The sequence below is a fragment of the Physeter macrocephalus genome, chromosome 9, assembly GCF_002837175.3.
Source record: "Physeter macrocephalus isolate SW-GA chromosome 9, ASM283717v5, whole genome shotgun sequence".
Classification (NCBI taxonomy): domain Eukaryota; kingdom Metazoa; phylum Chordata; class Mammalia; order Artiodactyla; family Physeteridae; genus Physeter; species Physeter macrocephalus.
Window position 1 is genome coordinate 47,434,473 of NC_041222.1, and position 13,723 is coordinate 47,448,195.

The 13,723-nt window shown below is 41.2% G+C and overlaps 1 non-coding gene across 1 annotated transcript; it reads left to right on the forward strand.

The window, feature by feature from the left end:
• Window positions 1-10,223: 10,223 nt before the first annotated feature.
• TRNAG-CCC (transfer RNA glycine (anticodon CCC)) lies at window positions 10,224-10,296 on the forward strand. The gene has a single exon. It is a non-coding gene; the product is annotated as a tRNA-Gly (tRNA).
• The last annotated feature ends 3,427 nt before the right edge of the window (window positions 10,297-13,723 follow it).

A 13,723-nucleotide genomic window follows, 5' to 3' on the forward strand; every position in this document is an offset into this window, starting at 1 on the left:
CATGCAAAGCAGTGCACTGTTCACAGGGCTTTCTCAGGCCTTTCTCACTGTGGTCCTGGGACCCGGAGAACAGCCACATTGATAGCCCTGGGGTGATGCATATGTTGTCCATGAGCTCCCTGGTCAGATGTCATTCTCCCTCTAGAACGATATACTATCTCAAATTCTAACTTCAAAGAGTTATTCCTTTGGGTGAAGTCATTGTCATCTTCAAGAGTTCCCTGAGGCAGGAAGGGGAATGCAAAGTGTCCTGATTGTGGAGTTGGGCAGATCTGGGTCCCAGTGCAAACTCTGCTACTTACTAGCTGTGCAACTATGGGCCAATGACATAACCTACTTGAGCCTTAGACTGGCCTTACAACCAACAACTTTATAGAGCTCCTAAACAGCAACTTTACAGACCCAACAACTTTATATAGCTCCTATAAGGCAACATCCATTTAGGCAACATATATAGAGCACTAAACACATGCCTGATATACAGTGCAGGTTCCAATAAACTGTAGATGTCACTATGATTATTAAATACAAGCATTTCCAGGACCAAAGTTATTAATACCTTGATGTAAAACAGACTACTCAGCTTACTTTGTAATGGTACTTAGCTAGATCAAAACAACGTACAGAATGTAGTTGGAATTAGATAGAACTAGCAACACTTCACAGCCCAGATAAGAAAGATTTCAGAAAAGAAGGGTAGGAAGAACCAAAGGCAAGCTTTATCACCTTTACAATCTGGCTCCCCACCGTACGCCATCCTATAATATCTAGAGACACTGACTCAGTGAAACTGCTTGCCTAATATCATACAGTTAATTGAACAAGAACTGGAAGGAGAACCCATATACCCTGTTTCTGGCCCTGGGTTCTTTTCGTCAAATGGTAAGCTTACCTATATGATGGTGAAAAGGTCAGTGGTAGTAAAAATACTAGATCAGGAGGGAAAAACCTACTTTTTAACTAGAAAGGAATATATGGAAAATTCCTCAGAAATATTCTATATCTTGATTGGACGTGGGTGTGTTAGCTATGATTACATACATATATCCATTTGTCAAAATGCATCAACTGGACATCTCAGTTCTGTGCATTTTATGGTATGCAAATTACATCTCAGTTAAATTAGCCAATAAAAATATATGCTTTCCAGCCCCAGCTCCAACACCAATTAGCTGAGTGGTCTTGGTCAAGTCAGTTCCCCTCTCTGGGCCTCAGCTTTCTTGTCTTTATAATGAAGGTTTGTGATTAGACAAAGTCTAAGGTCCCTTCTACTCAATACTTTGATATGGTAAATAAGACTTCTTCCTTTCATTTCAGCCTCTATTTTATGCCTGCTGGGTTCATAAGCAGGGTCAAAGAGATTGGCATACAATTTAGGGGAAGTGGGTAGGAACTTAATGGTATGTTTAGGGGATCCAGTGTCTTTCTTTTGCATCATTAACTTTCCAGCCACACTTTAAAGAACATGACTGGTTTTCCACAGGGATCTGGCAATGCTACATGATTGAGCTGTGGGATGAGGATGATCTGGCCTCAGAGAAGTTGTATCTGCCACCAGAGATAACAACTTTCACATGGAGAGCACAGAGAATATTTCCTGGACAATGGGAATGACTGACAGATATTAAACGGGAGGAAATTGAAGGCTCTGCCAAGTTTCATGATAAAATGCTATTTCTCACGGTAAGGTCAAGCTGTCTCTACTGCAGCTACTGCTTTTAAAAATACAGAGGGAACAAAACACATTCAACAGAGTGCATCAGGCTTTGCAAAGAGTATATGATCAAAGGCCACTTATTTCATTTATAAATGAAACTGAATGGCTATTATAGCTATAAAAATCAGCAAGAGTGAATTTGGAATTTGCTGAAGTAACAGCTGAGAAACATCAGTAAGGAAATCTCTAAAGGTTTGAACCCAAAGCCCTTTGGATGTAAAATGCCCACTGATGTTTGCAATATTACAGATGTAAAAGGAAGGTTCAATTAGACTTTCATGGGAGAGCATTATGCCAGGAGCTAGGGTTGGCTTTATCGTAATACATTAACAAGTGTTTTAAAAGGTGGAATATACTCACTAGCACTAAATCTTATAGTGTCCAAAGACCAAGAATCTGAAAACAAAATTTAACACATACAAATCATTGAGTATTAGTGCATTTACTTATGCAAATAGGATAGAAATAAAAGTCATATTTTAGTCTCAAGTTGCATTTTAAAAGTGAGTAGCGGTCTTCCCTGGTGGCGCAGTGGTTAAGAATCTGACTGCCAATTCAGGGGACACGGGTTCAAGCCCTGGTCTGGGAAGAGCCCACATGCCACAGAGCAACTAAGCCTGTGCTCCACAACTACTGAACCTGAGTGCCACAGCTACTGAAGCCTGCATGCCTAGAGCCCATGCTCCATAACAAGAGAAGCCACTGCAATGAGAGGCCTGTGCACTGCAACAAAGAGTAGCCCCCGCTCGCCGCAACTAGAGAAAACCCACGCATGGCAACAAAGACCCAACACAGCCAAAAATAAAAATAAATAAATAAGTAAATAAATAAAAAATAATAAAAGTGAGTACACTGTGATGGTTAATTTTATATGTCAACTTGACTGGGTCACAGGGTGCTCAGATGTTTGATTAAACATTATTCTGGGTGTGTCTGTGAGGGTGTTTCTGGATGAAATTAACATTTGAATTGGTAGATTGAGAAAAGCAGATTGCTCTGCCCAATGTGGGTGGGGGCCTCTTCCAATCTGAAGGCCTCAACAGAACAAAAGGTTAGTAAGAGAAGCATTTGCTCCCTCTGCCTGACTCTCTTCTAGCTGGGACATCCAGCTCCTGCCTTCAGAGTCAGACTTGGACTGGAACTTATAGCATCAGTTCACCTGGGTCTCCTCTTTGCCAACTGCAAATCTTGGGACTTTTCACCATCCATAATCATATGAGCCAAATCCTTATAATAAATCTCTTTATATACATACACACACATATAGAGAGAGAGAACCAATAGGAGATAAATAGATATCGATATATAGATAGGTAGATATTCCATTTCTCTGGCTAATACAGACTCCCACAAATGACTAATCAGTTGATTCATGTTAACGTCATTCAACATTATGGAGATTAGCTATCAAACTTCACACTGAGCATAGGCTTTGAGCAAGCAGTTGTCCTTCTAGACATTTATCCTACAGAAACACTTGGACATGTGTGCAAAGACTAAGTATAAGGCTCAGGACCACTGCATTACACAGTGTTGGGCCAGGTGGTACCACTCCCATTGAGGCTTTGGCAATGGTGCCCCCGAAGCATGACAGATGTTCACTGTTACATTGTTTGAAATGTCAAGTGACATTTCAGAAGGGTGCAACTTTCAACTACTGGAGCCCAATTAAATAAGTTATGTTACATCTACATGTTACAATTCTATGGATATTTTATGCCTTTGTTGAAAAAAAATGAGGTAGATCTATATAATCTGATAAGGAAAGACATCCAACACAAGAAAGGCAAGGACAGAACAGTGTAGAGTATGTTCCCCTACACACACATGAACTGTAAATACTAGTTGCTTCTGGAAAGTGAAACAAGTGGCCAGAGTGATGAGGAATTCTACTTTTTGTTATATACTCTTTTTTAATGTTTGGGTTTTTGTTTTTTTTTACCATGGTCAGGTACCACTTTTGTATTTAAAAAAAAACCAGAGTAATACAAAAGTTCCCCCATTCATTCAGTAATTAAGGATCACATACCAAGCAACATGCTAAGTACCTTCCCAAGTTGAAGTGCTCCTCGTCCCGTGAAATTCTCTAGTTCGCTGGTGTAATTGTTCTTGGTAGTATAGTTGGTGCTGCTGTTATTTGTGGTGAAATATTACCTATTTCATTCAACAAATATTTATTGTGCACCTAATATGTGCTGGCACTCTTCTATGTACTGGGGATATATCATTGACCAAAAGAGACAAAAACCTTTGCCTTCATCATTCTTAAAGTCTACCTATTTACATCAGAAATTTTGCAGTCTGTGCATCACATTCATGTGGTCCTGATATACCTCATACAGTGAGAATCTCTACCAATGCTCCCAGAGGGATGAGCACACAGGTGTGTATGTGTGCACATTACATGTGTGTGCACACGTGTGTTTTAACATATGTGTCTGGGTTACAGTCTGTCTGGCATTCACATAGACAACCCTATACAGTGAAGTCTCTATTCAGAGCAGATTAGATGGGTGTGAAAAATGTCCCCATAACATGTAAAATCTTACTAACAACCAGAGTCATTTTACAGAATTCACTGGGGGCGCCCTCTGCTGCTGCTGCCTGCACTCCTCCACTCCAAAACCTTCCACTCTGGCTGCAGTTCAGGAGACAGCCAGGTCCCTAAATCCCAGGCTGGCTGTAGTTTAGGAGATGGCTGGGTCCCTAAATCCTTAAAACTTGTCACTAGTCCCATCCTTGGCATTTCCATCTGGTAAGACTATGCCAGTTTATAGAGACAAAGGTTTGCATTCACCAAAGGGAGATTTCAAATACCTCATCTGGGTTGTCATCCTAGCTACCAATCTCTGGGGATTGAAAGTAGCTCCTTCCAACCAAGTCAATTGTAACAGTTGTTCCAGCATGTACTAAACCCCAAATGTCCAGGAATGCCCACAGCTGTGCACACCCATAGACACATACATGTGAATCTCCTCATGCACCTACTTATTTTTTTAAAATTTATTTTATTTTTCGTTGCGTTGGGTCTTCACTGCACACAGGCTTTTCTCTGGTTGTGGCGAGCGGGGGCTACTCTTCGTTGCGGTGCACAGGCTTCTCATTGTGGTGGCTTCTCTTGTTGTGGAGCGCAGGCTCTAGGCACATGGGCTTCAGTAGTTGTAGCACATGGGCTCAGCAGTTGTGGCGCACAGGCTTAGTTGCTCCGTGGCATGTGGGATCTTCCTGGGCCAGGGATTGAACCCGTACCCCCTGCATTGGCAGGTGGATTCTTAACCACTGCATCACCAGGGAAGCCCTGCACCCTCTTTTTCCCAACCTCTTACTGGCACCACTGCTGGAGTGCCTGGAACTGGCATGTGGCTCATCAGACCTTTTCTGTTTCCTCTTCCACTTTGACCTTGTAGATTCACCTGAACTGCTTTTGGAACCACTAGCCTCAGGAAGTCAGGAACAGCTGCTTACATTCCTTCAGGGCAAAGATCGGGACAGATTTCTGATTGTTATTTCTACTATAATGAGACTAACGCCTACAGTCTTTCTGGCTGACTCCTCTGAGGAGCTACTGCTCACCTTTCATCACCTTATAATGATTCCCTCCCATCTGCAGAGGAATAACAGCTTCTGCCTAGTGACAGGGGCAACATACCCAATAAATGTTTTATTTAACATTTCGTAGAAATAACTTGGGAGTACACTGTACTCATGAGATGCCAAGACCCAGCTTTTAATTTAATTTTAGAACTAACATTTATTTTAAAAGGTAGAGTTGCCTGCAATGGCTCTTGGGAGTACAATAAGCAGACACAGATTTCTGCTGAAGTTAACATCAAGAATTATTGAACTGAGGGACTTCCCTGGTGGCGCAGTGGTTAAGAATCTGCCTGCCAATGCAGGGGACATGGGTTTGAGCCCTGGTCCGGGAAGATCCTACATGCCGCAGAGCAACTAAGCCCGTGTGTCACAACTACTGAGCCCGCGAGCCACAACTACTGAAGCCCACGTGCCTAGAGACCATGCTCCACAACAAGAAAGGCCACCACAATGAGAAGCTCATGCACCGCAACGTAGAGTAGCCCCCGCTCACCGCAACTAGAGAAAAAAAATAAAAACAATTTCAAATAAATAAATAAAAGATTTATAATTTTAAAAAAGAGTTATTGAACTGAGAAGTGTAGGCTACCCTGGTCTCCACCTCAGTCAATAACTACATTGAAAAATAATTAAGCTTCATGTTAAAAAAAGCAAGTACCAATACATGTATTCTTACTTTTTTTCATGCTGATGCAAATGTCAGATAGATAGATAGAATTTTAGTAGAATACCAGAATTTGAAAAAATTTAAATTACAGAAATTAAAGCCCACCTATTGCTATTCTCCATCTCTTAACGAAGTCATCATTTCCCTCTGCCATCCTTATTCAACAAGGGCACTTGCCTTGTACAGACAGCACTGTTTGCTCCCAAGGAGGCAGCAGGCTTAGAAACACTGGAGGCATCATCTAAGCGTCTGACCCACCCCTGGCTTTTAGATTGTTTGACAGCAAAGGGCTCTGTGTCTCAACATGTCTTCCAAGAGTGAAGGGATACAACAACAGAAGAGCACATGACTGACTACATTTGGTTGTTATAAGAAAAACATGATCCATCTCAGAGACACTGTCACTCTCCCGAAGTCCGCCTGCATCTTGCACCTGGAAAATACACACTCTCAGACAGATGTGGCTGATGTGGCTGATTACAAATATTATTAATATTAAATTGCTGTCATTTAAATAATAACTGCTAATATGCATTAAGCTCTTGGCATTTACCATGCCAGCTTTGGCCCTTTACAAGGATTATCTCATTTACTCTTTATATTAACCCCATAAAGTTTATAGTATTGGCCCTATTTTATAAATGGAAAAAAAAACAAAAAAAACTCATTCCTGAGAGTGTTGCTGCTGGCAGTGGTGGCTGTTGACAGCTCCCAGCTGCCCCTCTTGGGGAACTGCTCTCTGCAGAAGGGAGTGGCTTCACCCAAGGTTATACCGCTCCCTGTGGGCAGTCTTTATGTAATGGCTGGTGGATGGAGGGGAGTACCAACGTCTGGCCCTCTAGCGTCAAGAAGGGGGCCCTCTGATGATCCCAAGGATTGGCTGAAATGTCTCTTGCAATTGCAGGGCAGTTCAATTTCTATTTCTGCCCAATCCTGTTTCCCTCACTCCCTTGAAGGTAATGTCCCATTTTCCTAGGGAACTCAATCTGAGACAACAGTTCTTGTAAAAAAATTATTTGATGGTTGGTCTCTTTCCCTTCCATACCGAGTGTCAACAAGGTTCTACATGCACAGAGATTTAGATTTACAAAGCTGTGGTGTATGAACTGTTCCCTCCTGGGTAATTCACCCAAGGGGCCAAGATCAATCCTCTGATAAATCCTGGGTGGAAGCCCAAGCTTCCAGATCCCCACATTCCTACCCTAGTCACTCTATAAGCAGTCCTCACTTTACCTTGCTCCAACCTTGCACATATATATGGGAAGGCTTGGCATCAAAAGTCAGTGAAAGCTCCTAACCACATTTCCTGACCTTGTAACACGATGATTTTATTATACCTTAAAACCCTGAATTTGGTTGCACATCAGTAGGAAATCTACAGCCTAATTTGAAGCTCCTTCCCTGATGATGAAGAGAAGGACCTTGTAATCTTTGAAGTTTTTATTTTTTGCAAGTTTGGAATGTTATCTCTCTTCTCCCCATCCAAAAGAAATAAAATGTGTGAACAGTTTTATGAGAAAATCCAAGTGAAATTCCAACGATCAACTGATATTCTTTTTCTAGCTTGTAAGCAGAAATAAACAAGAGATAAATGGTCAGTGAATGAGGATATATTTACTTACAAAACACTGAATCACTAAAAAGTGCTCATCAGTTCCCCCCAATAACCTCATGTGCCTGGTGAAGCAACTTATCTGGTTAAGATCTAAAACAAGCTGTATATCAAACTAATCTCTCTTCCCTGAAACCAGTGGAGGGGGAGGATTTTTTAAATATACTTTTTGCCATGGATTTTTTCCTTACTTCTTTCTTTCCTTCTTCTGTTTATCTTTCTTTCCCTGTTTTAAAAGAATATTCTCTCAGCTAGGGAGGAAAGGAAACTCATTTTTCTTCTGACTGGCTTGTGCACAACTGGAAATTATAAAAGAAACTGCTGTATCACTGATGCAGTAAGAAAACAGGAAGACAATTTTCATCCCCAAATGAGCCCTCTCAGCTGAAGCTCCCTTTGTAGTTGATGACCACATGCTTTCCATCTCGGAATGGGGCCAGTTTTATTAAAATCCTATAGCAACAGCTTATTTTTCAAACAACACTAAAAAAGGCACTTTATGATGAATTTCCCTTAAAGTTGCTCATGGTCATATGTTTGCCACCTTCAGTGACTCCAATGGGAAAGGGATCTTACCTCATAGGGGGAAAGTCTGAACATTATTCTTATGATCAAAAACATTTGTTGGGCCCTCAGGTAATGCTCAAGCAAAGAGGTAGACGGGCAGCAAAGCACAGAAAAACTGAGAATCACACTCTTAGTGCACCACTTCCCAAACAAAGCGTAAATTCTGCAGGACCTACAGAGCTTGCCAGAAAACCCAGCTATTATGCAGGAGAATGATGAGAAAACATAAAAGATGCCTAATTTTGAGAAAATTGGCTCACAAAGAAGTAGAATTTGAAGAGTTAAAGGAAGGAAGAGAGAGGTAAAGAGGGTAGTGAAGGGGAAATACTGGTAATACAAAAAGAAGATCATGGCAGAATAAAAAGAAACGGAGAGGAGAAAAGAAAAGAAAGGAGAGAGGTGGACACTGGTCTATTATTCACTCTGTAAATTGGAAATCAGTTCCATTAATCCCAACAGACAGCCTTGATCTAGAAAACCACCATGAACAGAAGTAATAAATAAGCTGAAGATAGTTTTAAAACACTTGACTGAGGGACTTACCTGGTGGTCCAGTGGGTAAGACTCCGCACTCCCAATGCAGGGAGCCTGGGTGCAATCCCTGGTCGGGGAACTAGATCCCGCATGCTGCAACAAAGATCCCGCACGCAGCAACGAAGATCTCGTGTGCCGCAACTAAGACCCAGCACAGCCAAATAAATAAATATTAAAAAAATAAAAATAAAACACTTGATTGAATTAACACCAAGTAACCAGAGAACTTTAGGACATAAATGATGAAAATTAAATTGCCTTTAAAAAATAGAATGTTTAAATTTCTTTAAGAATATTTAAGGCGGGACTTCCCTGGTGGCGCAGTGGTTAAGAATCTGCCTGCCAATGCAGGGGACACAGGTTTGATCCCTGGTCCAGGAAGATCACATATGCCTCAGAGCAACTAAGCCCGCGTGCCACAACTACTGAGCCTGCATGCCACAGCTACTGAAGCCTGTGCGACTAGAGCCTGTGCTCTGCTACAAGAGAAGCCACCGCAATGAGAAGCCCACGCACCGTAATGAAGAGTAGACCCTGCTCCCCGTAACTAAAGAGAAAAGCACGCGTACAGCAACGAAGACCCAACGCAGCCAAAAGTAAATAAATCAATTAATTAATTAAAAAAGAATATTTAAGGCATTTAGAAGTCAAACACAAATTTTGGAGCAGAAATTCTATATACTGCAGTAACAGCGGTCCTGTCCAAGAGATGTTTCCTAGTGTCTGAGCTATTAATATTAAAAGGCCCCTTAATGGTAAGCTTCTCCAGCACTATTTAAACCAGACTGGATTCTTTTCACCTCTATCACATCCTCAACAAATAGGTACTCAGCAACATTTCTAAGTATACTGGTTTTTCATTTGTATCTTTGCTCTACCCATAGTAAATTGATTTAATACTTCTGCTCTGAAAATACACACATATACACATACAACTGTCATTGATCAACACTTTGTACCAGCTAAAATAATCTCATAAGGGCTAGATGGCTGTTGAGGTTAATAAACTGGTTACAACCTCTTGTGGCAATTCTTCATGCCAGCCTCCAACAGCGTTCCCAGGAATGAGGACACAGAGCAGGACCCCCAGTCCAATATTACAAAAGAGGTTTCTATAGTCCTTGATCCTTTGCTTAAATTCCCCTTTAGTAACTCTGGTTCAACAGTAGTCTGGATAGAATTCCTACGGAGACTTGTATACTAAATGTTGAAACACATACAGTTGACACAAAATGCATAGTCAAGTTAAAAATCTGCCCTTCTGGGTTAAACCTCAGCTGAAAACTGAATGGAATACTCAAGGCTCTCTTTGTAAGAGTGGAAACACTTGATTATTCTCATTTGATCTTAAGATATCCTTGAGTCTACTGAAGAACTGTTACCAAAAAGGACAGATAATCCCTCTCTAAATCTCTGTAGGCCTTTGGTTTCTCTCTAAAACTCATTCTGAAATACTAGATAGAACCTAGGACCACAGTATTTTTAGTGAACATTAGAAAACTCCCTCTTCAAAAATAGTGTGTGGTGGGACTTCCCTGGTGGTCCAGTGGGTAAGATTCTGTGCTCCCAACGCAGGGGGCCCAGGTTCAATCCCTGGTCAGGGAACTAGACCCTGCATGCATGCCACAACTAAGAATTAACATGCCTCAACTAAGAGTTCTCATGCCACAACTAACAGTCTGCATGCCTCAACTAAAGATCCCACATGCCGCAACTAAAAACATGCCACAACGAAGATTCTGCATGGCACAACTAAGACCAGGCGCAGCCAAAAAAAAAAAAAAAAAAAGTGTGCACTATATCCCTGGCAAGGGTAAATCTCAGGATGCAATATTTGGCCATTTTTAATTGTGAACAGTTCCATTAACAGGAGATCAGTTACATTGCTTAAGTAGATGATAATACCTTCAAGCAAAGGAATTGTGTGCTCCCATTTAAAATGATATGAACAATGCTCACAATGTGTAATGAAGTGAATAAAATCAGGTTACAAAATAATAACCATAATATAATATTGCTTATTTATGTTCGAAAAATGACTATGTATGCAAAGAAAAATATCTGAAAAGTTCCAAATGTTTCAAAATGTTAATAGTTTAACAGTGATTATTCTCTAAAACTGTGATCACACTTACCTTTTTTACTTTCTTCTTTATATTTTCTATTACACTTTATATATATTCTATATCTTTATGCTGTCATCATGTATTGCTTTTATTTATTTTTAAAATTAATTTATTTATCTTTGGCTGCATTGGGTCTTCGCTGCTGCGTGCGGGCTTTCTTTTTAGTTGCAGTGAGAGGGCTACTCTTTGCTGTGGTGCACAGGCCTCTCATTAAGGTGGCCTCTCTTGTTGTGGAGCACAGGCTCTAGGCACGTGGGCTTCAGTAGTTGTGGCACATGGGCTCAGTAGTTGTGGCTAGAGCACAGGCTCAGTAGTTGTGGCACACGGGCTTAGTTGCTCCATGGCATGTGGGATCTTCCCGGACCAGGGCTTGAACCCGTGTCCCCTGCATTGGCAGGCGGCTTCTTAACCACTGTGCCACCAGGGAAGCCCATGTATTGCTTTTAAAATAAAACTATAAAGTAAAGACATGGGATATTCTTTTTTTTTTTGGCGTTACGCGGGCCTCTCACTGTTGTGGCCTCTCCCGTTGCGGAGCACAGGCTCCGGTAGCGCAGGCTCAGCGGCCATGGCTCACGGACCTAGCTGCTCCGCGGTATGTGGGATCTTCCCGGACCGGGGCACAAACCCGTGTCCCCTCCATCGGCAGGCGGACTCTCAACCACTGCGCCACCAGGGAGGCCCAAGGGATATTCTTAATTGAGAAAAAAATTCCATGTCCTTTCAATATGATTTCTTTATAAAAGAGGTATTTCCCTCTTCAGAAAATTCTGTCTGTCGTAGGTTTTTCTCAGACACTATCGTCAAACAGTAATTCTAGTTTCCACAAACATGCTACTAAGTATTATGTATGGGGAAGGGAAGACAGTTGAAATAGAGATGGCTTAACTATATGAAAAAGATTATATGAAAATGAGAAAGATCAAATCAAACATAATGAAAACCTGAGCTGCATCTTATCACCCTGACTTGCTCAAATGGAAGGACAAAAGTTAAGACTCCAAAAACAGCAACGTAGATTACTACCCACTCACAGTGCTGAGAAGGCCTGCTCCAACTCACCCCATTCCACCAGCTGCCAAAATACTGTGCTCCTAAAATGCCACCACCAAGTATTCATTTGGGCTATCAAAATCTTTTCCCAATGGTCAAGAAGCTAGAGAGTGTGCTGGGTGTTCCTACATTCACACATTAGAGTTTATTAAAATCTTACAGTAAATCAATTTAATCAAATGTCTTTGTTTCAAACTCAGAGGTTCTAAGATTTCATTCAAAAGTGTAGATGAGAGAACAAACAGGGTAGGAGAGGTCCTTGATATGCTTCGGTGGGGAACTGAAGTCTGATTTGCGTATGAGGGGATCTGGCATCCAGAAGGAAGAAATAGACCCAAGAAGGCAGGAGAGAACGTAGAAAGAGTGATAAGATTGGTTAAAGATAAACTCCACAATTTCCCAAGGCTCTATCCTATCCTCATAGCTGTATTTAACCAAACAAAGAAAATCAGCCCACTTGAATCTTTTAATTGGATTTTACTTGATCATATACCCAGCCTGAATCACTGCACTCATATAATTTTAAATAGAAGAAATACTGAATTTCTTCAGCTGGTTGCCTAAGCCTGAATATTCTCAAGTGAACCCAATGCAACGAGTTGGAAAGTGAAAAAATTTTACAACCTTTTCTTGGAATGGAAGGGAAAGGGGTCTTTACCATGCCAAATAATTGGCTTGACTAGATTTTTCCTGCCTGAGATGACCCATAGCTTGGATGTCATGAAGACACAGCCTCTCTGTTTTTTTTCTGTACTCAGAGAAGGAACGTTCCATTCCACGCAATTCATGAATTTTAAAAACCATGAACCTTCCTTCACATTCCGGAGGAACACAAACGTTTTCCTGTCAGAGAGCTGTTCTGAGCATAAATGCTCAAGTGATTGCAATGGTGACAGGGAGAGGTCTTTTCAGACTAAGTTTTTGTTCTGAGCTGGCTGGAGGCTTCAGGACTAGGAAGGTCTGGACATATGGTTGGGCACAGAGAGTAGGGACTGAATTTACCAACCACCAACTGCCATAACGGCCTTGTCCCTGGAAGATTGCCAGCTGTTGAGCCAACTGCCTGTTCTACCATGTTGTCATTAGACAATGGACCAACAGAAAATTACTTGACCACGGAAGACCACTAGCTCCCTCTTGTGGCAGAGCACAATGGCTAAATCCTGCCACTTACCCATTAGAAAGACATCCCTGAATTCCACGAACGAAGGATGAAGGCAATTCCTGAAGCAATCCTATCAGCCCATTTGAATAATGGCCTTTATCTACACACTTCCAGAGAGCTAATATCTACAGTCTTTTAATTTCAATGACAAAAATCCTTTCACTTGAATTCATAAACTGTCCAATGATTCCCCATTGCCCTTAAAATTAATCTCTAAAATCATTACCATGGTTTGTAAAACCCTGAGGATATATCCCCTATTCACCTCCCCAGCTATGTCAATTGTCACTCTCCCCATCACTTTACATTTCTTGAACTTTCTCTCTTCAATATTTTCACACTTGATTGCTGCCTCTGTTAGGAATAGCTGTGACTTCCCTTCCCCAACCTCACCCCATCTCATCTGGCTAAATCTTATGCATGTGCTAGAATTTAACTTAAATATCACCTCCTCAGGGAAGCCTTTCTTGATCCCCTAAACTAGATCTCCCTGTTCAGTCCAAATTTAGCACCCTGCATTTCCTTACCTAATCACTCAAAACACTCAATTGTAATTGCTTATTTAATGTGTATCTTCCCCAATCTGTTCTCTATGAGGACAGATACTGTGCTTGTGCTTGTCATCTCTTTATCCTTTACACCAAACACAGGGACTATAGATATTTATTGAAATAATGTGTTTGAAGAA